We start from the raw sequence: 24,212 nt of genomic DNA, 5'->3' as shown, positions 1-24,212 counted from the left end.
GTGAGCGGACAATCTTATGGAAGCTCCCTTGTAGGTGACTGTCTTTCTCTTGCTGCTTTTAAGATTCTCTCTTTATCTTTAACCTTTGGTGTTTTGATTATGATGTGTCTTTGTGAGAGCCTTTTTGGATTCATTTTCTTTGGGACTCCATCTATACTTCTTGGAACTGTATATCTATTTCCTTTACCATCTTAGGGAAGTTTTCTGTCATTTTTTCAAGTAGATTTTCAATTTTTTGCTCTCTTTCCTCTCCTTCTGGCATACCTATGATGCAAATGTTTGTTTGCTTGAGGTTGTCCCAGAGGCTTCTTAAACTATTCTCAATTTTTTGGAGTTTTTTTTCTTTCCTGTTCTGATTGGGTGTTTTCTGCTTTCCCCCCCAAATTGCTGGTCTGATCCTCTGCTTTATCTACTCTGTTCTTGATTCCCTGTAATGTATTCTTTGTTTCAGTTAGTGTATGAGTATTCTTCATTTCTGACTGGTTCTTTTTTATGTTTTCTATTTTAATTTTTATGTTTCCTATCTCTTTGTTGAAGTTCTCACTGTTTTCCTCTACTCGTCCTCTATGTTCATTGATCATTCTTATGACCAGTGTTTTGAACTCTGTCTGGTGGATTGCTTATACCCATTTTATTTAGTTCTTCTTCTGGAGTTTAGTTTTGATTTTTTATTTGGGATATGTTTCTTTGTCTCCTCATTTTGGCAGCCTACCTTTGTTTGTTTCTCTGTATTATATAGAGCTGCAATGTCTCTTGGTCTTGGTAGAGTGGCTTTATGTAGTAGGTGTCCTATAGGACCCAGTGGCTCAGCCTGAACGGGGTGGTCCAGCTGCACTAGTGTGGGCTGTGTGTGCCCTCCTGTTATAGATGAGCCTTGATTGCTCATCAGTTGGAGGGACTTTTAGGCCAGTGAGTTTCAAGGACTGGCTACAATGACTGTGGAAGATCTGTTGAGCTGGGGCTTACCCCATGGAGCAGGACTCACTTCAGCAGAGCTTGGTGACCACTGAGTTCACTCCTTGAGCATGTTACTTATAGAAGTGGTTGGGTGGTGGTGCTTTGGTGTGGTCTGAAGCTGTCCACCAAGTCTGCAGACTCTGGGACCTCCTGAGAGATGCAAGCCAAAGTCAGCTGTTGACTGTGCCCTTCCTGGGGCCACCTAACATGAGTTTCAAAGTGATCTTCAGATGGCTGCTACTGGTGCTGGGTTTGAAGGTGCATGAGAAATGCCAACTTGTGAAGCAAGGCTGGCTGCCACTAGAGCCAAGCATGAGGTCACTTAGCAAGAGGCACAGGGTATACCAAGGTCAGATGTTGCTTGTTTGAGAGATTTTAAAAAGTCAGCAGCGTGAGAAAGACCTGCCTTTTGTATGGAATAGCCACTGAAAAGACTTGAGTGGGTCCCCAAGTTGGGGGGTGTGGTATCTTAGGAAATCACCAAGGTGGGGGCAAAAAATGTTAGACAGGTTGATGGAGACTCAGATATGGTGCCTGCCTGCAGGCTCTGTGAAGAAAGGGCTGAACAAAGGAACATTGGCCTCTGCCAGTACTTCTGGCTGGCAGAAAGCTGCTTCTCCAGCACTTGCTTTGATCCCAGACAATTCAGTTCCTCCCCATATGTCCCAGGCACCTTCTGAGTGGCTGCTCCAATGCTGGACCTCAGAGAAAGTGAGTCTCAGTATATTCATGTGAAGCCCTTCATTTCAAAATCCTTGCTGGTTTTCCCAACTAGAAGTTATGGGGACTTCTCTTTCTAGCACTGGAACCCTGTGATGTAGGGCTGAGACCCCTTATTCCTCACAGGAGACCTCCAAAGTGGATATATCCCTCCCAGTTTTTAATTGTCACATGTGTCTGTGGGATCAGCCCATTCCATGTCTCAGCCCCTCCAACAAGCTACATGTGGCTGTTTATTTATATCCTTAGCTATAGGACTTTCATTCAGCTAGTTCTCAGGCAGTTCTGAATAATTGTTGCTCTGTACCTTAGTTATTAATTTTGATGTGGTTGTAGCATTTCTGAGTGCCATGTTACCTACATCACCATCTTGCCAGAAGACACTGACTAGCTTTTTCATACTGGCAGACCTTTTTGTTTCATTTCCTCATCTATAAAACATGATGAAGTTGGACGTTTTGTTTCTGTTTTTTTTTTAAGATTTTTTTATTTATTTACTTTCTAGAGAGGGAAGGGAGGGAGATAGAGATAGAGATAGAGATAGATAGAGAGAGAGAGAGAGAGAGACACAGAGAGAGAGAGAGAGAGAGAGAGACATCAATGTGCAGTTGCTGAGGGTTATGGCCTGCAACCCAGGCATGTATCCTGGCTGGGAATTGAACCTGAGACTCTTTGGTTCACAGCCTGAGCTCAATCCACTGAGGTACACTAGCCAGGGCCGACATTTTGTTTTGAAATAATTTTATACTTATATAAAAGTCCTAAGATCAGTACAGAAAACTCCTATAATATACTCATTCATAAATGTTTCACCAACTGTTACAACAATGTCTCATTTGATAGCAAAAGGACTCATTCCAGGATCACAACAAGTTCAATGTAGTTTCATGTCTCTTCAGTTTTCTTATATCTGGAACTACTCTTCAAGCCTTCCTTGACCTTCGTGACCTTAAGAAATTTGAAGATTACAGACTGTTGTTTTGTAGATTTTTTCTGGTGCTTCCTTTTCTTAGATTCAGGTTCTAAATGTCATAGTAGTGGTTCTGCACCCTTTCCCTGCATTCCATCAGATGGCACTTTGGGTTGTTTTGTCCTATCACTGATAACCTTAACTTTGATCATTTAAATTACATCTTCTAGATTTTTCTACTGTAAAACTGCTCTTTTTTATAATTAATGTGTACTTTGTTGCTATATAAATATCCCATTCTTTATTGAATTTTAACCCACTAACTTTGTTAATGTTTCTTGTCTAAATTTATAGTAATGATTATGGTTGACAGATAGCAATTCTCAAATTCTATCATTTTTTCAACATTCACTAGTTGTCATTGTACTGTATGGAAGACTTTACTATTTATGTATTTATTTTTAGAATAAACATAAATTTATTCAGTGGGATATAATCTGTTACTATTACTGATTGAGTCTTTTGACACTGAATTCTCTCAGTTTTGACCAGTGGGGACCCCCTTTAAGCTTGCTTATTTGTGCATTTTCTTAATTTCTGGAATAACAAATTATAGGCTTACTTTGTGATTTTTTTCCCCAATCCTAAGAATTAACTATTCCATCCGAGGAACACTGGTACGTTAGTGATGCATGTGCTGACTGTTATTGGGGCATCACTGTTTCCAGACTTCTCAGTGTCCAGAGTTAATGCATATATATTTATATATCATCTAGGTTTCCACTTTTCCATATTGATACCTCTTTCTTTTCCAGTGAGAAAGCTGAATTTACTCATTTATTTATACAGTTTTCTGACCTCAGTGGGCCACATCCCACTTGGAGTCCCCCTCACCTCCACTTCTGCCAGTTCTTTCTCCTCTCTTGCCTGAAATTGGCTAATGGCTCGGTGTCTGAGTTATTAAGGAAGGAAAAAAAGAATTTGGTAGGAAAGGATTATTAATTTTTGACAAGTAAATAATGGCTATAGGTATTGTTTAAAAATTAGGATAAATGTATAATGTTTGATAATTTATCAGAGTAATATAGATTACTTGGTTAATAATGTGATATCTTATTAATAAAGTAAAATACAGAAAATATTTTTAGTTTTCATAAGTGTACCTTCAGCTTGTCTGGTCCCTTAAAGTCTAACTTTCTTTTCTAATGGCAATAGTAATATCTTTGGACTTCACATTTGCCATTTACCCTGTCTTTTAATCTCTAAAAGGGAAAGGAATGAATACATGGATTTCTTGATTTCATTTGGCTAACTACTATGCTGTCTGATATTTCTGGAAAAATTAGCATTTTAAATTAAAAATATGAGTAAATTAAAGTAAACATTTTAAGGAGAACTCAGGAACTTCCCATAGTTTGTGAGCCTTGAAAGAAGTTAAAAATGGAAATGCCCTGACATTATTATTTTGAAAAGTTGAACTTAAAAGTAAAAGTGACCTGACAGACACAGACCTGATTGGACATTGGGCCATAACATTACAAAAACAAAAAGCCTGAGAACAAATAAATCTGAGAAAGATAGGACAAGGCTGTGGGGGCAGCAATATCCTCCCAAGTCAAAAAATAATGAGTAGGGATGAAATGCATTTCAATGGTCATTTATGATTAAATAATCCTCTGGGGAGGCTGACTGGCATATTTAGTGAGTGTTATAACTAATGATAGAAACACAACTTGAAAAAATTGCTTCTTTGATTTTTTTAAACTATTATTCATTCCTATAATCTTTCTCACACCTGGAAACATGCCACTTTTGATTCATAGGAGCATTTCATTTTCACAATCTTTCCATGGCCATTTCTAAATTTTTAAATTCTTGTTCCTATTTTAAAAGAAGCTAGTTCTTAAATACATATGAGATTCTCCAGCTGTTTTCCAGGATCTCATTCCTGATTTTCCCCTTTGTCATGATGAAGATGTATCACTGACTTGTTTCTGCACTGGCTGGTGGGTATTGGGTTTTCTGAGCTAGAAAATCTATTCAGTCATCAAACAGCTGCTTTTAGAGCACTTACCATGTACAATGCCCCAGTTTGACAAGACTGCCTCATAAAACATACCTATATTCATGGAAACAACTAGAAAATACATAATAACTACTATCCGAGAATTCTCCTTGTTGATTTGGTTATTTTAATACAGTTCTTAGCTGTAACCAACAGAAACTAATTCAGCTTACCTTGAGTAGAGAAGAAAGACTTTTGGAAAGAATCACTTGAAAGTCTCAAAAATCCAGCTGAGGAAATTAGCAGGAAACACAGCCAGGATCTGGATAGAGTGGATCTGGGTAACAGGTAGCTTATATAGAGAACACTGGATTAGGAAAGGAGACAATAATGTCACTATATGTATGTAGAGTCACCAATAGTCTCACCATCAATTTGCTTGGCATAATTATGGTTTAGTACTGACAGTCCCATGTCCTAGCAAATTCCTTAGTCCCAGGAAAACTGAGATGGTAGGTCAACATTTGGTTGAAATTCTATTTTGGTACAAAAATGAGATTCCAATATTTCAATTAAAATCATAGAAAAGTATGCTTTATAGTCAATATACAAAACTGAAATTGGTGGTGGTAGGGACAGGGGGAAATTCTGTTAAAATAGCAATTTAGCAGGTATTTAACCTAATGTAGTTAGTTTTTAACCCATAATTCCATGTAGGCACAGTTAAAGCTAAATAAAATTTCTCTATGTACTACATGATCCATATTAAACTCCTCATTCATCTATTTCACTCTTCACTGGAATCTTCCTTCTTCTACCATTGCTTGTTAACTCACAATATATGACATGGCACTGTCATTAATTTGTTGACTGATGTCTTCTCACAAGGATTTTGCTGAATTCTACCTACATTATATCATTTAATTCTCACAACTCTATGAGGCACTATGGTGTCAGCAGTTTGCAGATAAAGCAATTAACTCTGGTCATGTATCTCGTAAGCAGCAGAGCCAAAAATCAAATGAATATTTTATTTGACTTCAGATCATATGCTTTAGCAACTTCATCTAAATTTTCTCTCAGTGGTCACTGACCTTTTCTCAACTCTATTATCTTTTCAGAGGGAAATAAAACCCCTGAGGGCAGGTATATCTGCTGCAAAAGTTGCATGTTGAATAAAGCAGTGTTCTCAGGCCAAGGGAGCTTTTAAAAGTCTTGGTACCTAGGTGTTACCCATAGAATTTCCGATGGAGTTTGTTCGGTGTAGGTACTGGCTGCATATATATATAATGTTACCAGATGATTTTTATGTATAGCCAGACTTGAAAAACCACTGGTATAATATATTAACTAATATCTTTCTAACTGTGAGTCTATGAACCATTGAGAACACGGAGCTGATCTGATTTTAGGGAAGATGAGGCAACGGTAAGATATCTGAGTTAACTTGTGAGACTTAAGTTTGATATTCAAGTGAAATCAATATATAAATAGACATCAAGGCTTAGATAAGCTGCTGGCCCAAAGCCACATGGACAGGCAAAAATCAAGCTTGTTTATTTTCTCATCTCAGTAGGTGGATTATTACTTATTAGTTATAGAACAGTTAGTAATTTGAAGATTTTAGGCTCAAGTTATAGTTTAAACAAACATGTCTATGGAAGATTTAAATATTGTTGATGAAAGAGCATTTGATTATATCAATGTTTTTCTGAAGAATAATTATCTTTCCTTTCATATTAACATCAGCACTGTATTGATTTTAACTTTTTCACATTTTATCACATACATCCCCTTCATCACCCACTGTTCAAATAAGAATGCACAAAGCCATTGACAAAAGCAACTTATTAGCAACCCATCATGTTTTTCCCTTTAATTAGATATTTTTTCTAAATGAAATTACATAATATCTGATAATGAGTAAGCACAATGCAAATCCCATTTCAAGCTTTGATTTCTAAAAATCTAGTTCCAGTTTTGAATTCTTCCCAGGTGAAATAAAAGTGACTACAAAAAAATCAAGGGGAGGATTCCAAGTCTAGACAGCTTGGAAACTGGGAGACAAATCAAAATTCCAGGCAGATATGCAGGTGATATATAGGGACTGAAATAAAAAGCAAGATAAATAACCGGAAAGGCAGCAATAAGAACCTGATGATTTCTCATAGCTTGTCCCCTTTTTCCTAGAGCAGTGGCACTTCTGGAAACCTGTTAAGGCAGAACCTGATTCTTAATTTAGCTGGTTTGATTGTCAAGTTGAGTACCTGAGTGTTGTGATCTGAGAGGCAGTGGGAGGAAAGTGATTTTTGACAGCATAATGGACAACCCCAAATCCGCTTTGATTGAATTATGTCATTATCAAAGATAGGGCCATTATACTCTCTTAAAACAATTAACCAACTTACACTGAATTATCTGCATAACTGTTCATGCACAATGGCTCTTTGTTTTAAAGAAATAACGCATATTAAATTTTTGAATGTTTTTGTTCTGGGCTTGAAATGATCACATTGAAATCTGAGTTGAAAATACTTTCTAGTATAGGACTATATATATCACTTTATAGGAAAAACACAAACTCAGTGTGAAAACAGATGTGGTACTTCGGCATAGTACCAACAAGGTAATATAGTTGTTAAACTGGCTCCAAACACCAGCACATATATTTAAAAAAAAAAGGTTGACAGAGAAAACATATCTCTTGTGAGTGTAGGCTAGACCATCTGTCAAAGGAAGAATTGAAACCATATTTCCATTAGTGATGGTCATTGATCACTTGGTGAAGATTTCTGTAGACAAATTACATAGACCATGTCATCTTCCACTATCTTACCTTACATGTACAGACCTCAGACATTCTTCAAGAAAAGGCAACTTGGGGCTCAGAATCTGAGCAGGATTGTTAAAAATGTAATTGCAGAAAAGGAACTCTATAGACATCAGAGGAGAAAAAGTAGCTGGAACAGACAGACAGAGGCTCTGTGTTGGGTCCAGACACCAGTGAATCAGCTACAGTACTCTTACAGGCTGATGCCCGCAAGTAACTTCAATTTAAAAAATTAAGAAGTTAATTTATTTTTGGTAGATAAGGGTAAAAGAGAAAAAGTTCTATAACTGAATTCACTGAACAGTGAATGAATACAAATATAATTTTCTCTTGAGTATGGGGAGCCCTAGAAATAAACATTACCAGATTAACAGAAATACTTTAATCACCTAATGGCCTTTTCAAATATAAGTGCATACAAGCAGTATATTAATAGCATTATTTTCCTTGAACACTAACAGGGAAATAAAATGTATATACTATGCCTTATTAGAAAGTGTAGCTGCTTGCTCATTTCTATAATAAGTTTGGGGCTATTGTTTTAAAAAATGATGTAAGTCTTAGCACTTTCTATATTTTAAATCTCCCATATGTGTAATATTCAATATTAATATTTACACTGGTATCTGCATGGTATTAACATTTCAAAGGTTTGCATACAGATCAAATAAGAAATGATGTTTAGGCTTATCTTTATTAACATATGATTACTATTTAATTTTCCTTATGGATATATTTTTTTGTCTCCCTACAAAGATATAAGTTCCTAAACAGGTGTGGATTATGTGACATATTTCCACATATTCTCAGTATGTGCTGTGTATGCTTAACACAGTGCTATACATCTCGCTGATGCACATTTGTCAATATTTTGATATACAAGTGAATTTTAAGTATTCAATAAATACAAAGTTATTAATGCAATTATTAATTAACTCATTAATTAACCTCTTCTGCTGTAGTCAGCATCCCCAAGTTATTAGCGCACTAAAAGAATGTGCCATTCTTTGGGAAAAATACACAAAAATTTTTTTCTTTCTCTTTGTACTAATGTTCAAAGGTAACATGTCACTTAAGAGATGTTAGTCCTTATTTTTCCTGGCTAGTTGTCTTAAAAATATTTGCCAAACATTTAATGCCTTTATCCTACTGTCAGAGGATTTACTACACAGCACATATGAAGAAGAGCAACTTTTTACCTAAAAACAATATAACATGCTAACCCCGATCTTCACTGAGGGTGCACACAAGTATTTCTTTCATGGGTCTTTACCCATGTCTACATGTCCAAGAGCAAACAGGGCTGTATGCTTTGCATATGGCAGGAGGTGAGGGTGGGGGTAGGATGAGGTCAGAAGAGGAAGGAAAGGGAACATTTACAGCATCTTCCTATAATTTCTGGCTAGATGCCCTCTTCCTCTGTGTACCTGTCTGGGTTGTGACCAACAGTGTTTAAACTGTGTTCCAAATATTTTTAATCTTTGCATATTATGAAGAACCTCAGAGAGAAATGTTTCCCAGTTAAATTTCAGTGAATAGTCTTGCTTGTATATATTTATCCTGTCTCCATGCCTTGGTAAGTCAGAGTGTGTTAACTTTAGAAAGAAGATAAGGAAAATACATTTGGAGTTAAATACAATGGTAATTTAGAAACACTTGCCTGATCATAACTTTGACCTGGAGTGTCAGAGGTTTCAAATTACTCAAAGTCAAATAATTTAACTCATGCAATTATTTTCACAAATCCCGTAATATGGAATGTTTCCTCATTCTGTTCTCCATAACTTTAAGCCATCTGCATATACACAAAGAACATGGGGTATCAAAATGTTCATATTTAAAATTTGAAGGTCTGGACTGTCACAGTCTCAAGCACTTTTGTTTTTTTAAGATTTTTAAAACTTATTTTTAGAGAGGGGAATGGTGGGGAAAAGAAAGGGAGGGAAACATCAATTTGTGGTTGCTCTCTTGCACCCCTCAACCAAGGACCTGGCCTGCAACCCAGGTGTGTGCTCTGACTGAGAATCGAACTGGTGATCCTTTGGTTCACAGGCCAGCCCTCAATGCACTGAACCACACCAGCCAGAGCTCAAGAACTCTTGACACTAGCATTTTTCTATTTAATTATCAAGTAGCTATTTTTACTTAACATTTGAGCATTTATGAAATGGGCAAGCTGATCTTTTAAATTACATGTAAAAATGTTCCAAAATATAGCCACCTTTTTTATATCTACTTCAACATAAACTTTAATAATTCTAAAAACATTTTGATGATGTGATAATTTCCATTGTTTCAAAATTTTATAGTTAACTATAAACCTTAGTGATTAATTAGAGTGTTTTTAAAGTTTGTTCTAAGATTGCTTCTCTCTGTGAAATAAACTTAAAAATGTTTAGTATTTTGCCTCAGAATGATTAATTTCTTTTCATCTTATAACAAAGAACACATTTCTGATTATTTTTAAAAATTCCTTTCAGCTCATTGTACTATTCCTAAAATTCTACCACTGGCTTTTAGATAAAATCTTATTTCCTAATACATCTTTCCAACATACAGTAATGCCAGAATATCATGCTTAATGTTTGTTTTAAGCTCAAGGATATGTTACATGGAAATGAATTTTTAGGCCTTGTCAAGAATGGCTTCCCTACAGTTTTAATCAAATCTAACTCAAAGAATAAAATCTTCCTGATAATTAGTTAGTACAGTTAAGATGAGTGAGAATGCCTCTGTAGGAAATGTAATATGAATTTAATTTACAATTTCATCCAGCTACTTGTACTATAGTGATTCCAAGATAACTTTAAGAACCAAGGATTTAAAAGTTTTCAAAAATAACCTAATTAGAGAGACACTTCACTTAGATATTTAAAAACAAAATCATTTCACTTATATTTTAGACTCTCCTGAGCATAATTAACTGTAAAGAAAGGAGTGTTAGAAAAACAAAGCAGCATTAGTATCACTATTTCAATTGTAAAAATGCCAGATCTGAAGAGACATTCGCACAGTCAAACTGAACAATTCACTGACTGAGCGGAAATGAGACTATTGGAGCATTTCTCTTTCGGAGAAGTCTGTTCTGTTGCTCAGGCAAATGTACTCCATTTTGAAAGCCTAGACCCTGAAGATAGAATAAAGCAATAAAAGATGACTAGGAAAAGATGACTTTTTCTCATGTTGTTATTAACATCCATCAGAAACCCAGGGTCTTTGTTAATACTACTTTCAAACTGACTCCTTCCCATCAAACAAAAGTACTCATGACTTCATTCATGAAAACAGGCTTTTGGTTTCCCATCAATAAGTGGCAACGTGTTTTTACCAACCCAACCAACAAGTCAGTCTATTTTAAATGTGATACAAAATGCAATTTGAGCCAGTGAAATCATTTATAGGTAGACAGCAAGAGAAGAAAGCTCCTGTAGACAGGGGCTAACTACATTTAATCTGCTGTGGATGTTGGGCCATCCCAATGGAATCAGATGTAAGCATTTCCCTCACTAAGCCTTCCTTCACTATTTTGAAAAGAGCCATGAAGTACATTTATTTTGAACTTTTGAACTGTCTGAACTTATTCTTTCCTCTGAAATACTGTCTTGAAAATTTTATTTTCAAGTAGTCACATGACAGCTAAAGGGGCTGTGCTCTGTATCATTCAACTGGAAGGTATTACTTTGAGAATTCCATTTACTAGCATTAGCTTGGGTTCCCTGAAAATGGGTAAGTTGCATGGGGAATAATTAATATTGGCAGAGTCATTATAAACCTCTGTAGATAGACTATTGTACTCCACTGGAGTACATCCCAAGTACAAAGCAGCTTTGATTTAATTCATTGTCCATTCCAGATTTGTTTTTATTTTACAAGCCTGCCCTCTATGCAAGTCATCATATAAATAAAATGACTGTTTCTGGCTTGAATCATCGCTAGACTTGAGTTAGTGGTTTCATGGAAGGGTAATTTAAACAACAGGCAGGACACTGCCTTATATAGAAGACAGGAAGGAGCTTTATCCATGAACATCCTTGGCAGTAATGCTATGTCCAATTAGAATGAATAATATTCACATTATATGTAAAATATATCATACTAAGGTAAACTAAGTATTTGCTCTTATAGAGTCAAGAATGAAAGAAAGCTCCAAAGGTCATTAGTCTGTCCTCTGGCTTTTTGAGAGCTACAATTAAAAAGTCTTGGAGAATTATCTGCCAAGTCCTTTAAATTATTCAGACAAGTAGGCACCACAGTCTCCTTCTGTAAGTCATTACCAGGTCTGCCAGCCTTTATAGTCAGTAAGGTCTGCTTGCTATTTAACCCAGCCATGAAAACAGTCTCTGGCCCAAGTACAGTGGTCCCAAAAAAAGATAGGCAGGGGATCTAATTTTTAAAATGAGATGGGACAAAATAACTTACTTTTTTTCTCCTTTTACCTTCCAGAATTCTTCCTTTTGGTTTCCTTGGTAATCAGTCTTTTTGAAAAGCTTCAGTCTATTAAACTGGTGAGACACACTCTTATTACAATGTGGAACTTTGACTGAACCTAACTATGCCTCGAATCAAAATACATTCCCTGAAGTAGAGCACACAGTGAAGAGCAGCTGCAGCATGAACCCCTGTGATACAGTAGTCCCACACATACAGTGAAACAATAATAATTTACATTTCCTGAGACCTTACTACAGATTAGGCATTGATTTAAGACTCTCTAATGTATCAAATCCCCACAATATCCTATGAGATTAGTTTTCCCATTGGGCAAGTGAGAGCATCAGGTACTGAGGAGCTCACTAACTTGCCAAAGTCACGCACTAGACAGGAGCAGAACTTGGGTGTGAACTCAGGCATTTTGTAGTCAAAGTCTGTACTTAACTATAAGAAAATGCCATTTGATAATTAAAAGTTTACACATATCTGAGATTTTGGTGTAAACTGAGATAAACAGAGAAAACTGGAGAGGGTCACAGTAAACAGTAGGAATTTGTAAAGGAAGATAATTAATTGCCTACATATTTCTAATAGAGTTATGAAAGATCTTCTGATATGGTAGGAAGTCATTTGGCATGTAGAGGCAGGAGAATTACAAGTATTTTAGGTAAGCTATAACTTGCTATTTATTTTAATTATCATGATTTTTGAGCTACACAATTCATAGAAATAAGCAAAACCAAGGTAAGATTTTAAATATGATTAATCTTCTTGTGGTTTTGAGGAGGGATATCCCAAAAGGGAGTGATTCATTCCTGAATTTAATAATCCCTATACTCCCAAATCCATCAGTGGGTTACTTTACAATGTCTCAGAACATTTTGGTCTGTCTGTTTCTCAAGTCAGCAATCTTCTTCCTAATTTCCACAAAATATTTCAAACCTTCTCCATTTTCTTCAAACCCTTGACCCTGCACCTCCCCCTTCCATTTCAGCAGATGGCTGAGTATCCTATTTTTTTAATGGGAATATAATGACTTAAAAATAGAAACTTTCTTTCTCCAACCACTAAAATGACAAACATGCTCATCTCTGATGTTCACTTCTCCTTTCTAAGATTAATCCTTCTGCCTGTTTTTCTAGGAACCAGGTTCTATGGATTTCTTACTCTCTCTTTTCCCATTCTTTCTTCCAATTCTTTTTCATTTGCATCAATTTCTAAATAGGATGGTCTCTTATTATAAAACAAAATAAGTAAGCAAAATTAAAAAAAATTTTTGACTTACTATCTACCTTTAGTCCACTTCCAATGTCTCTGTACGCAACTTTCTTGAAAGAGTTGTGAAATACTACTTTCTTAGCTTGTTAACCTTATTGCATTTTTTAACACTATCTGATTTCAGTCCCCCCTCAAGTGTTCCATTAATATTTCCTTATTCAAAGTTGCCACCTCTGCTTTAGAAAGTGCAATGAGTATTTCTCAGTTGCCTTTTGGCATCATTTAGTACTGTTGATTTCTTGAAACACTCCATTCCTTGGCCTTCCATGACACCATGCTAGCTTGTTTTTGTTTGTTTGTTTATTTGGTGCTTCTTCTCTTTTGAGGAAGTATCCCCCCAAAATTGCATTTAATACCATGACTCCAATTTATAGCTCTATGCTAATGATTTTTAAATAAATTTAACCACCAGCCAAGATGGAGGTATAGGTAGAAACACTTTGCTTCCTCACACAACCAAAAGAAGGATAACAACCAATCTAAAAACAATAAACAACCGGAAGTATCAAGAAATCAAACTTCATGCAACTATGACAACCAAGGAGTTAAGGAAACTTTCACCCAGACCAACAGTGCCACAATGCAGGAGAGGGTTGCCCCACATTGGGGAATACCTAAGGCCTCACCCACTTACAACATAACAGGTGCACCAAGACAAAGAAATGTGGTCCAAATGAAAGAACTGATCAAAACTCCAGAAAAAGAGCTAAGCGACAAGGAGATAACCAGCCTATCTGATGCAGAGTTCAAAACACTGGCAACCAGGATGCTCACATAACTGATTGAGCTCAGTCACAAAATGAACAAATGAAGGCTACCCAAAGTGAAATAAAGCAAAATATACAGGAAATCAACAGTGAAGGAAGGAAACCAGGACTCAAATCAATAATCTGGAACAAAAGAAAGAAATAAACATCCAACCAGAACAGAATGAAGAAACAAGAATTCAAAAAAATGAGGTGAGGTTTAGGAAACTCTGGGACGACTTTGAACACTCTAACATCAGGATCATAGGGGTGACAGAAGGAGAGGAACAAGAGCAAGAAGTTGAAAACTTATTTGAACAAATAATGAAGGACAAACTTCCCCCAATCTGGCAAAGGAAATAGACTTCCAGGAAGTCCAGGAAGTCCAGTGAGTCCCAAAGAAATTGGACCCAAAGAGGAACACACCAAAGAACATCATCATTAAGTTAACCAAGATTAGAGATAAAGAGACAGTCTTAAAAGCAGTGAGAGGAAAGGAGACAGTTACCTACAATGGAGTGCCCATAAGGCTATCAGTTGATTTCTCAAAAGAAATCTTACAGGCAAGGAGGGGCTGGAAAGAAGTATTCGAAGTCATGAAAGGCAAGGACCTACATCCAAGATTACTCTATCCACCAAAGCTATCATTTAGACTGGAAGGGCAGATAAAGTGCTTCTCAGATAAGGTAAAACTAAAGGAGTTCATTATTACCAAGCCCTTGTTATATGATATGTTAAAGAGACTTATGGTATCTACGAACTAGAACAAGATAAAAAACTATGAACAGTAAAATGACAACAAACTCATAACTATCAACAACTGAACCTGAAAAAATGAAAACAAAAACTAAGCAAACAATTAAAACAGGAACAGAATCAGAGAAATGGACATTACATGGAGGGTTTTCAGTGGGGAAGGGGAAGGGAAGAATGGTGGGGAAAGGTACAGGGAATAAGAAGCATAACTGGTAGGCATAAAATAGAGAGAGATCAAAAATGGTATGGGAAACAGAGAAATCAGAGAATGTATATGTATAACCCATGGACATGAACTAAGAGGGTAAATGTAGAGAGTCAGGGGATGCAGGACAGAGGAGGGATAAAGAGGGAAAAATTGGGAAAACTGTAATAGCATAATCAATAAAATATACTTAAAAATAAAATGATTGTTGATAGGTATGTAAAAAAATAAATAAATTTAACTGAATATTTCTCATTAGCACCAGATCTACTCAGCTGATTTCCTATAGAACACTACATGTAGTTCTTCTAACTCTTCAAATTTAATACACAAGGAAATAATCTCATTGTGTTTCTCCACGATTCTCTATTCTTCCTGTATATTCTACCTCAGTGAATTGCAAATCTTTACTAGTTGCCCAACCATCAACTGGGGTGTTATTCTCGACTTTCCTCTTCTTCATCCCTCACATCCATTCAGTTTCAGTGTCCTGGTTGTTTAGTCACCTACATAGCTCTCAAGCTAGCTCTCTTTTCTCTGAAGCTAAAAACCAAGCTCAGGTTACTACCATCTCTCACCTGAATTCCTGCAACAGTACCTCATTTTTTTCCCTCAACATTTACTCTTGTCCTACCCCATTTTCTGGATTATATCTTTCCAAAAGACTTATGTGATCATGTCATGCTTCTGCTTAACATCCTTCAATGGCAGCCCATTGTTCTTACCCTAAAGTCCAAATGTATTAACAGAACTTACAAACCACATCCTGGTGGAGACTCTGCTCAGTTCTTGTTTTGCTTTGTGCCAGGCTGAACTGATTTCATTTTCTTGAACATATCATATTTCTATGAACTCTGGAATTTTTATCCACTATTTTCTTAATTTTGAACACTCATTTCTTCAACTTCCTTTGTTGTTCTTTCATGAATTCTTTAGATCAGCGTTTCCTTATGAAAATTTTCCTCAATAATTAAGTATGGGTTAGGTATTCTTGCTATGGGTTTTCAATAGCATCCAAGTGTTTCCTCATCAGAATTTCATTTTTTCTCCATGCTTCATTTAAAGTTATTCCATTTTAAATTATAAACTTAATGAAGGCTGGTTAGTTATCTGGGTTCTTAATTTGTAAATTCAGGGTCTAATGAAATTTCAGGCAATCCATACTTTACTTATTGAATATAAAACAATAAGAAAAATAACTTCATCTTTGGACAATGATGTTTATTATAATAGGGAATATGTATATGTCTTGCTATACTTGCTATTTAAATTAATTTAGTAATAATTGCTGTATGATATATGATAAAGTATGATATATGAATTTGAACTAAAGTCATTTGAAACTCAAAATTATGTGCCATCATAACTTGTATGATCTTGTAATTCTAAAGTTTAAATCTCACCAAAGTTGAGATGAGAAATTTGAGAAGTCATTTGATTTTTTAATTTATTTTTTATACTTAATAAATAACATGTTTCAGGTATACAACATAATTTTATATTGATACATCTATATATCTTATGAAGTGATCACTGCAATAAAAGTCTAGTAACTCACCACCTGGCTGGTGTAGCTCAGTGGATTGAGCATGGGCTGCAAACCAAAGTGTTGCAGGTTCGATTCCCAGTCAGGGTACATGCCTGGGTTGCAGGCCATGACCCCCGGCAACCGCACATTGACGTTTCTCTCTCTATCTCTATCTCTATCTCTATCTCTATCTCTATCTCTATCTCTATCTCTATCATCTCTCTCTATCTCTATCTATCTCCCTCCTTTCCCTCTCTAAAAATAAATAAATAAAATCTTTAAAAAAAAGTCTAGTAACTCTACATCACCATACATCTGATTTTGCAAGTTTGAGCTTTCTGCAAAATGTGGCTGGGTCCCTGGGAAACAAAAAGGAGTCAGGTGATTTGGTCTAAATGTTTTGTCTTCTGGGTAAACATACTAGTGATATTTGCTGGGTGGAAGAGCTTTATGCCTGAAATGCCATTTTCAGGGCATTCCTGGCAAGAAATTACCTCTGGGAAGTAGAACCTAATATCTAGAAGGCATGGCTACCTGGAGAAGGCTACCTGTGTCAGCCATGCAATTCCCTAGGGGAATAAAATGAAGATGTTTCACATTTGAAACCTCACTGAAACTCCCCTAGTTGCAATGAATTGAAAAACCTTATTTAAAGACCACGTCTCTTCTGGGCCAAAAAATATCACATCTGACACAAAAAGTTGGATCTCAAGAACTCCCATACTTTCAATGTTCTGAACCTCCTGCTGCTTCTTTTGAGCTTTTGATATTATTTTGCATGTGCAAAAGCATTGATGATTGTGTGTCTGACTTGACAGCCTGATTCTCTGGGGTAGCTTGGACTCAATACTTGTTTATACTAATTTAAGAAGTTTTCTGTTGATATTTATAATAAATTATTTAGTTTTTATCAAGGTAGCAAGAGTCATGACTCTATTTTCTCTTTCTAAATCCCTTTAGCAGAGTACTCTACCACACTTTAAATTTACCCATTTGATTATAAATTATTTGAAGGAAAGTTCTAGATCAACTTTGCATCCATTAAGAACCTTAACAATTAGTTTGTATATTTTAAGCATATTTTGATTGCATTAATAATTTTTATTCCAGAAAGCATATATATTGTTTCAGAGAAGAATGTTAAGAACAAATATGGGTAATTTATGGGTAATTGCAGAACTGAATGTTACTGATGAATAATTTCATTATGTGTTTTAATCGAATATCTGTGAATAAAGTCTTCATCTCACATCATACTTGGCCTTATAGTGTCAAAAAGTTCAGTATCCATTTATTACAAATGAACTGTGGCAACATTAGCTGTTATGGGAGTTCCTGGAAATATGGTTATTCTATCTACCTCTTAAGGAGAAAAATTGATATTTACTCCCTCAGAGGCTCTGCTGAGTGGATGCAGGAAGGGAATGGAATAGAGGGAGCAGGAACGAGTTATGAGAACAAGATGTATTGCCATGTTTGTGGAAAAGACAGATTGAACACAATGAGTCTCAGCAGATAGTGTATAAATCAGGATATTCTGACATAATATAGGAGAGGTCTTTTAATGGAACTGATTTCATAATCTTGGTGAGTCATAAAAAGTCTATTTGAAAAACTGCTACAATAATTAAACATCTGCCAAGTTTTCAGTGTCGACATTTGTTGGAGGACTGAAAACTTTCCTGAAATCTGTTTTTTTAAAGACATTTTCTCAGCTAATCACAAAGTTTTTTTTTTTTAATCAGGGTATCCTGTGTGAACCTTTTAAACAAAAAAATGTGAGCACTCTGAAAGGGAAAATGTGGTACAGTTCCTTCTTGGAATTTCAGCTCAGAGAAGTCAGGAGAGATTTCAACTCTATCAACATGCAGTTGTCATTTCAAAATAGCTGAATTGTTGAAAGTACTTTAAAAGTTCTAAAACAGTCTGTAAAATTTTGCTTTGTAACAATGAAATTCAAATTTGAATCTCTCAGAAATAACTTTTAATAAATTAGCAAGCATGGTAAAAAGAAACATATTTGTTCAATTCAACATAACCCAGAAGAAATTATGCTAAATGCATTATTAAGAAGTGTGACAATTCCATTTTTGCCATCCCATCACCCTAATTTTTTATTCACTACTTTAAAATAATAAAGAAACTGGACTTTTCTGACTTGTCCTCAAGGAATGGTCTCATGAATTAGAATCCTGCGAAGGAAATTTTTTTCTCTGCCCACTCACAAGCAATTACCATCTTATTTTAGCAGCATATTTTGATTTGTTCTTATGTGTGTGTACAACACATTCAGAGACAGTAAAAGATATGCTTACAGTAGTTCAAGAAAATTCTGTGAATTTAAGAACTTTTTTTTTTGCCTCCAACCGAAAGGCAGAAGTAAATGTGAAACTGCTGTGGTTTGGGCTACAGGTGAATCCTGATATGCTTCTTGAGCAGAGTCTAGTTGTTGAGTTCACACTCTTTTTTTTTCCCTTTAGCTTTAGTCTAAAAGAGATGTGAACTCTTTAACCCTCTCAGAATGAGACTTGGGCAGTAATTAAAATGAGTGAAGAGTGTCGGGTTATAGACAGAAGGGACAGCTCCAAGTACTATCTAGGAGTGCAATCTGCACTCAACTCCAGCTGACAGTGTTGAGCAGATCCAGTGTTGGAGAACCTCCTGTCTCAAAGGCATTCATGAATCACTACTGGCATGTGAATGCTCTCAATTTTAAATGTTGGTCTGACAAATCATAAATAGATTACTTGTGGCCCAAGAGCTGCCATTTCCTGTGTTTAATATAGGGAGTCCATATTCTATGTCTCTTTTAAGTTAAACTTAATTAATATGTTTTTTTATTTTACTCTTGTTCTATTACAGTTGTCTCAATTGCTCTCTACAGTCCTGGACCCTCCAGACCTGCTCTCACAGTCAATCCCTTCCCTGTTGTCCATGTATGTCCATGGGTCCTTTATATATGTTCCTTGAATAGACACTTCCCCTTCTCTCCCCCTCTCCTCCCCTCTGGTCACTGTCTGTCTGTTCCTTGTTTCCATGCCTCTGGATCTGTTTTTGATCATTTGTTTGTTTTATTCCTTATGTTCCTGTTATAGGAGAGATCGTATGGTGTTGTCTTCCGCTGTCTAGCTTATTTCACTTAGCATAATATTCTCCAGTTCTATCCATGCTATTGTGAGAGGTAGGAGTTCCTTCTTTCTGCCTGCTGTGTAGTATTCTGTTGTGTAAATGTACCACAGATTTTTAAAAATAATTTTATTTTAATTATTGTTCAAGTACAATTTTCTGTCTTTTACTTCTATCCCAGCCCACCCACCCAGCCCTCCATACCTCCCTCCCATTTCCACCCACCCCTAGTTTTTGACCATGTGTACTTTATACTTGTTCCTGTCAACCCTTCCCCTTTTCCCCCTGAAATTCCCCTGAAATTCCCTCCCCTCTCCCCTCTGAACACTGTCAGCCTGTTCTCTATTTCAGTGTCTTTGGTCATGTTTTGCTTGTTTCTTTGTTTTGTTGATTAGGTTCCTGTTAAAGGTGAGATCATATGGTATTCATCTTTCACTGCTTGTGTTATTTCACTTAGCATAATGCTTTCCAGTTCCATCCATGTTGTTGCAAAGGGTAAGAGTTCCTTCTTTCTTTCTGCTGCATAGAATTCCATTGTGTAAATGTACCACAGTTTTTTGATCCACTCATTTACTGATGAGCACTTAGGCTTTTTCCAGACTTGGCTGTTATAAATAACACTGTTGTGAACATAGGGGTGCATAGGTTCTTCTGAATTGGTGTTTCAGGACTCTTAGGGTATAATCCCAGCAGTGGAATTACTGGATTGAAAGATAGTCACATGTTTAGTTTTCTGTAGAAATTCCATACTGTTTTCCACAGTGGCTGCACCAGTCTGCATTCCCACCAACAGTGCACTAGGGTTCACTTTTCTCCACAATATCACCAGCACTTGTTGTTTGTTGATTTGTTTATGATGGCCATTCTGACTGGTGTGAAGTGGTATCTCACTGTGGTTTTAGTTTGCATCTCTCTGATGACTAGTGATATTGAGCATCCTTTCATATGTCTGTGGGCCCTCTGTATGTCCTCTTTGGAGAAATGTCTGTTCAGGTCCTTTTTCTATTTTTAATTGGATTGTTTGTCTTCCTGGTGTTGAGCCATATGAGTTCTTTATTTATTTTGAAGATCAAAATCTTGTCTGAGGTATCATTGGCAAACATGTTCTCCCATGTGGTTGGTTCTCTTTTCATTATGATGTTGTTTTCTTTAGTCAAACTAAAGCTTTTCAGTTTGATGTGATCCCATTTGTTTATTTTTTATTTATTTCCCTTGCCCTAGGATATATATTGGCTAAAATATTGCTCTGTGGGATATCTGAAATATTGATGCCTATGTTTTCCTCTAGGGCTTTTATGGTGCCTGACTTACATTTAAGTCTTTTATCCATCTTGGGTTTATTTCTGTGTGTGGTATAAGTTAGTGATTGTCTCATTTTTTTTGCATATAGCTGTCCAGATCTTCCAACACCATTTATTGAAGAGGCTATTTTTCTTCATTTTATGCCCCTGCCCTTTTTGTCAAATATTTGACCATAGCAACATGAATTTATTTCTGGGGTCTCTATTCTGTTCCATTGACCTATATGTGTGTTCTTATGCCAGTATCAGACTGTTTTGATTACAGTGGCCTTGTAATATAGTTTGATATGAGATATTGTGATCCTTCTTACTTTGTTCTTCTTTCTCAAGATTGCTGAGACTATTTGGAGTTGTTTTTGGTTCCATATACATTTGTGAAGTATTTGTTCTAAATCTGTGAAATATGTCATTTGTATTTTAATTGCATTGTAATTAAATTAATTTAATTGTATTTTAGTTGCATTGAATCTACAGATTACTTTGAGTAATAGGGACATTTTAATGATGTTAATTCTTCTCATACGGGAACATTGTATATGCTTCCACTTATTTGTATCTTCCTTAATTTCTTCTTTCAGTGTCTTGTAGTTTTCTGAATATAGGTCTTTTACCTCCTTAGTCAAGTTTATTCCTAGGAACTTTATTTTTCTTGTTGCTCTACAAAATGGGATTTTTTCCTAGTTTCTGTTTCTGATATTTCATTATTATTGTACAAAAATGCCTTTGATTTTTGACTTTTGACTTTGTATACCACTATTTCACCAAATTCACTTATTAGGTTGAGTATTTTTTTGGTGGAGTCTATAGGGTTTTCTATGTACATTATCATGCCATTGTAATTAATGACAGTTTTATACCCTCTTTTCCGATTTGGATGCCCTTTATTTCTTTTTCTTGCCTGATCACTGTGTTTAGAACTTTCAGTACTGTGTTGAATATAAGTGGCAAAAGTGGACACTCTTGTCTTGTTCCTGATCTTAGGGGGAAACTTTCAGTTTTTCCCCATTGAGTATGATGTTGGCTGTAGGTTTCTAATGTATGGCCTTTATTATGTTGATGTATGCTCCCTCTACTCCCACTTGGCTGACTGTTTTAATCATGAATGGGTGCTGTACTTTATAAAGTGCTTTTTAAACATCTTTTGATATGATCATGTGATTTTTGTCTTTCATTTTGTTTATGTGGTATATTACATTTGTTGATTTGTGAATATTATACCACCCTTGTATTCCTGGGATGAACCTCATTTGATCATGATGTATGATCTTTTTAAGGAATTGCTGGATCTGGATTGCCAATATTTTGTTGAGTATTTTAGCATCTATGTTCATTAGCGATATTGGTCTATACTTTTATACTGGCCACATAAAAGGTGTTTGGGAGTCTTCCCTCTTCTTGAATTTTCTGGAATAGATTGAGGGGGATAAGAGAAATTCTCCTGTGAAGCCATCTCATCCAGGGCTTTTGTGTTATGGGAGTTTTTTGATTACTGCTTCAAATTCACTGGCTGTTACCTGTCTTTCAGACTTTGTACTTCTTCATTCAGTTTTGGGAGACTATATGTTTCTAGAAATTTGTCAGTTTCATTCAAGTTTTCAAATTTCTTGGCATGTAGTTGTTCATAGTAATTTCTTATAATCCTTTGTATTTTTAAGGTATCAGTTGTAATTTCTCCTTTTTCATTTCTGATTTTATTTATTTGGGCCCTCTCTCTCTCTCTTTTTTTCTTGTGAGTCTGGTTAAAGGTTTGCTGAATTTTATATTTTCAAAAAACTAGCTTCTGGATTTAATGAGACTGAATCGTTCTTTTAGTCTCTATGCCACTTAATTCTTCTCTAATCTTGATTATTTCCTTCCTTCTACTGCTCTGGGCTTTGTTTGTTGTTTTTCTCCAGTTCTTGTAGTTGTAGGTTAGGCTGTTTATCTAAAATGTTTCTATCTTTTTTAGGTAGGTCTGTATTACTATGAACTTTCCTCTCAGGACTGCCTTTGCTGTGTCCCATAAGTTTTGGACTGCTCTGTGTTCATTTTCATTTGTTTCCAGAAGCCTTTTTACTTCTTCCTTTATCTTTTTGTAAACTCATTCATTATTTAATAGTGTGTTGTATAGTCTCAACATATTTGAGTGTTTTTGAGTTTTTCCATGAGGTTAATTTCTAGTTTCAAGCCCTTGTGATTGAGAAGATGCTTGATATGATTTTAATTGTCTTGAATTTGTAAAGGCTTGTTTTGTGTCTTACCTTGTGATCTGTTTTTGGTAATGTTCTATGTGCATTTTAGAAGAATGTATATTTTGCTCCTTTGGCATGAAAAGTTCTATATATATATATAAATATATATATTTATTTATATATTTATATATATATATTATATATATATAAATTAAGTCCATTTGATCTAGATGTTGTTCAGTGCTACAACATTGTTGATTGTTTTTTTGGACAATCTATCCATTGTTGACATTGGGGTGTTAAAATTCCCTATGATGACTGTGTTCTTTTCAATATCTTTCTTAAAGTCCTCCAAAATTTTCTTTTTATGTTTAGGTACTCCTATGTTGGGTACATATATGTTTACAAGGGTTATATATTCTTGATGGATTATTCCTCTCCGTATTATGTAGTTATCTTTCTTTGTCTTTTTTTATGGAATTTGTTTTGATATCTATTTTTTCCACTATGAGTATTACTACCCCAGCTTTTTGCCATGTGTGTTTGCCTGAAATACATTTTGCATCTGTTCACTTTAAGTCTGTGTAGATCATTTGTTCTGAGGTGGGTCTCTTGTAGACAGCATATGTACAGGTCATGTTTTCTTATCCACTCAGCTACAGTATGTCTTTTGATTGGAGCATTTAATCCATTTACATTTAACGTTATTATTGATAGGCACTTATTCATTGACCTTTTTTCCCTTTGTACCTATGTTTCTCTCTCTCTCTCTGTTTTTCTTTTTCTTAACACAATCCTTCAGCATCTCTTGCAATGCTGTTTTGGTGGAGATGTATTATTTTAGCCTTTTTTGGGGGGGTGGGGCGGTCTGGGAAGCTCCTTATTTTGCCTTCCAGTTTAAATGAGAGCCTTCCTGGGTAGAGTAGTCTTTGTTGCAGGCCTTTGCTTTTCATTACTTGGATATTTTTTTACCATTCCCTTTCAGTGTTTCTGTTGAGAAATCAGCTGATATCCCTATCTGAGCTCCCTTGTATGTTACTATCTCTTTCTCCCTTGCTGCTTTAAGACTCTCTTTGCCTTTTAATTTTGCCATTTTAATTATGATGTGTCTTGGAGTGGGCCTCTTTGGGTTCATCCTGATTGGGGGACCCTCTGTGCTTCCTGGACTTGTGTGACTTTTTCTTTCATCAAGTTAGATAAGTTTTCTGTCATATCTTTGTCAAACAGATTTTCTATCCCTGCTCCTCT

General features: G+C 35.7%; 1 long non-coding RNA gene across 1 annotated transcript; it reads right to left on the bottom strand.

Moving 5' to 3' along the window:
- Positions 1-329: 329 nt before the first annotated feature.
- On the bottom strand, positions 330-23,682 carry LOC118498732. Its single transcript, XR_004901199.1, has 3 exons — positions 23,538-23,682; positions 13,380-13,392; positions 330-342 (listed from the first exon to the last, which is right to left on the bottom strand). It is a non-coding gene; the product is annotated as an uncharacterized LOC118498732 (long non-coding RNA).
- Between the last annotated feature and the right edge of the window lie 530 nt (positions 23,683-24,212).

This window comes from Phyllostomus discolor, chromosome 2 (genome assembly GCF_004126475.2).
Source record: "Phyllostomus discolor isolate MPI-MPIP mPhyDis1 chromosome 2, mPhyDis1.pri.v3, whole genome shotgun sequence".
NCBI lineage: Eukaryota > Metazoa > Chordata > Mammalia > Chiroptera > Phyllostomidae > Phyllostomus > Phyllostomus discolor.
Note: the sequence above shows the minus strand (reverse complement) of the source record. Positions and strands in the feature narration are given on the sequence as shown.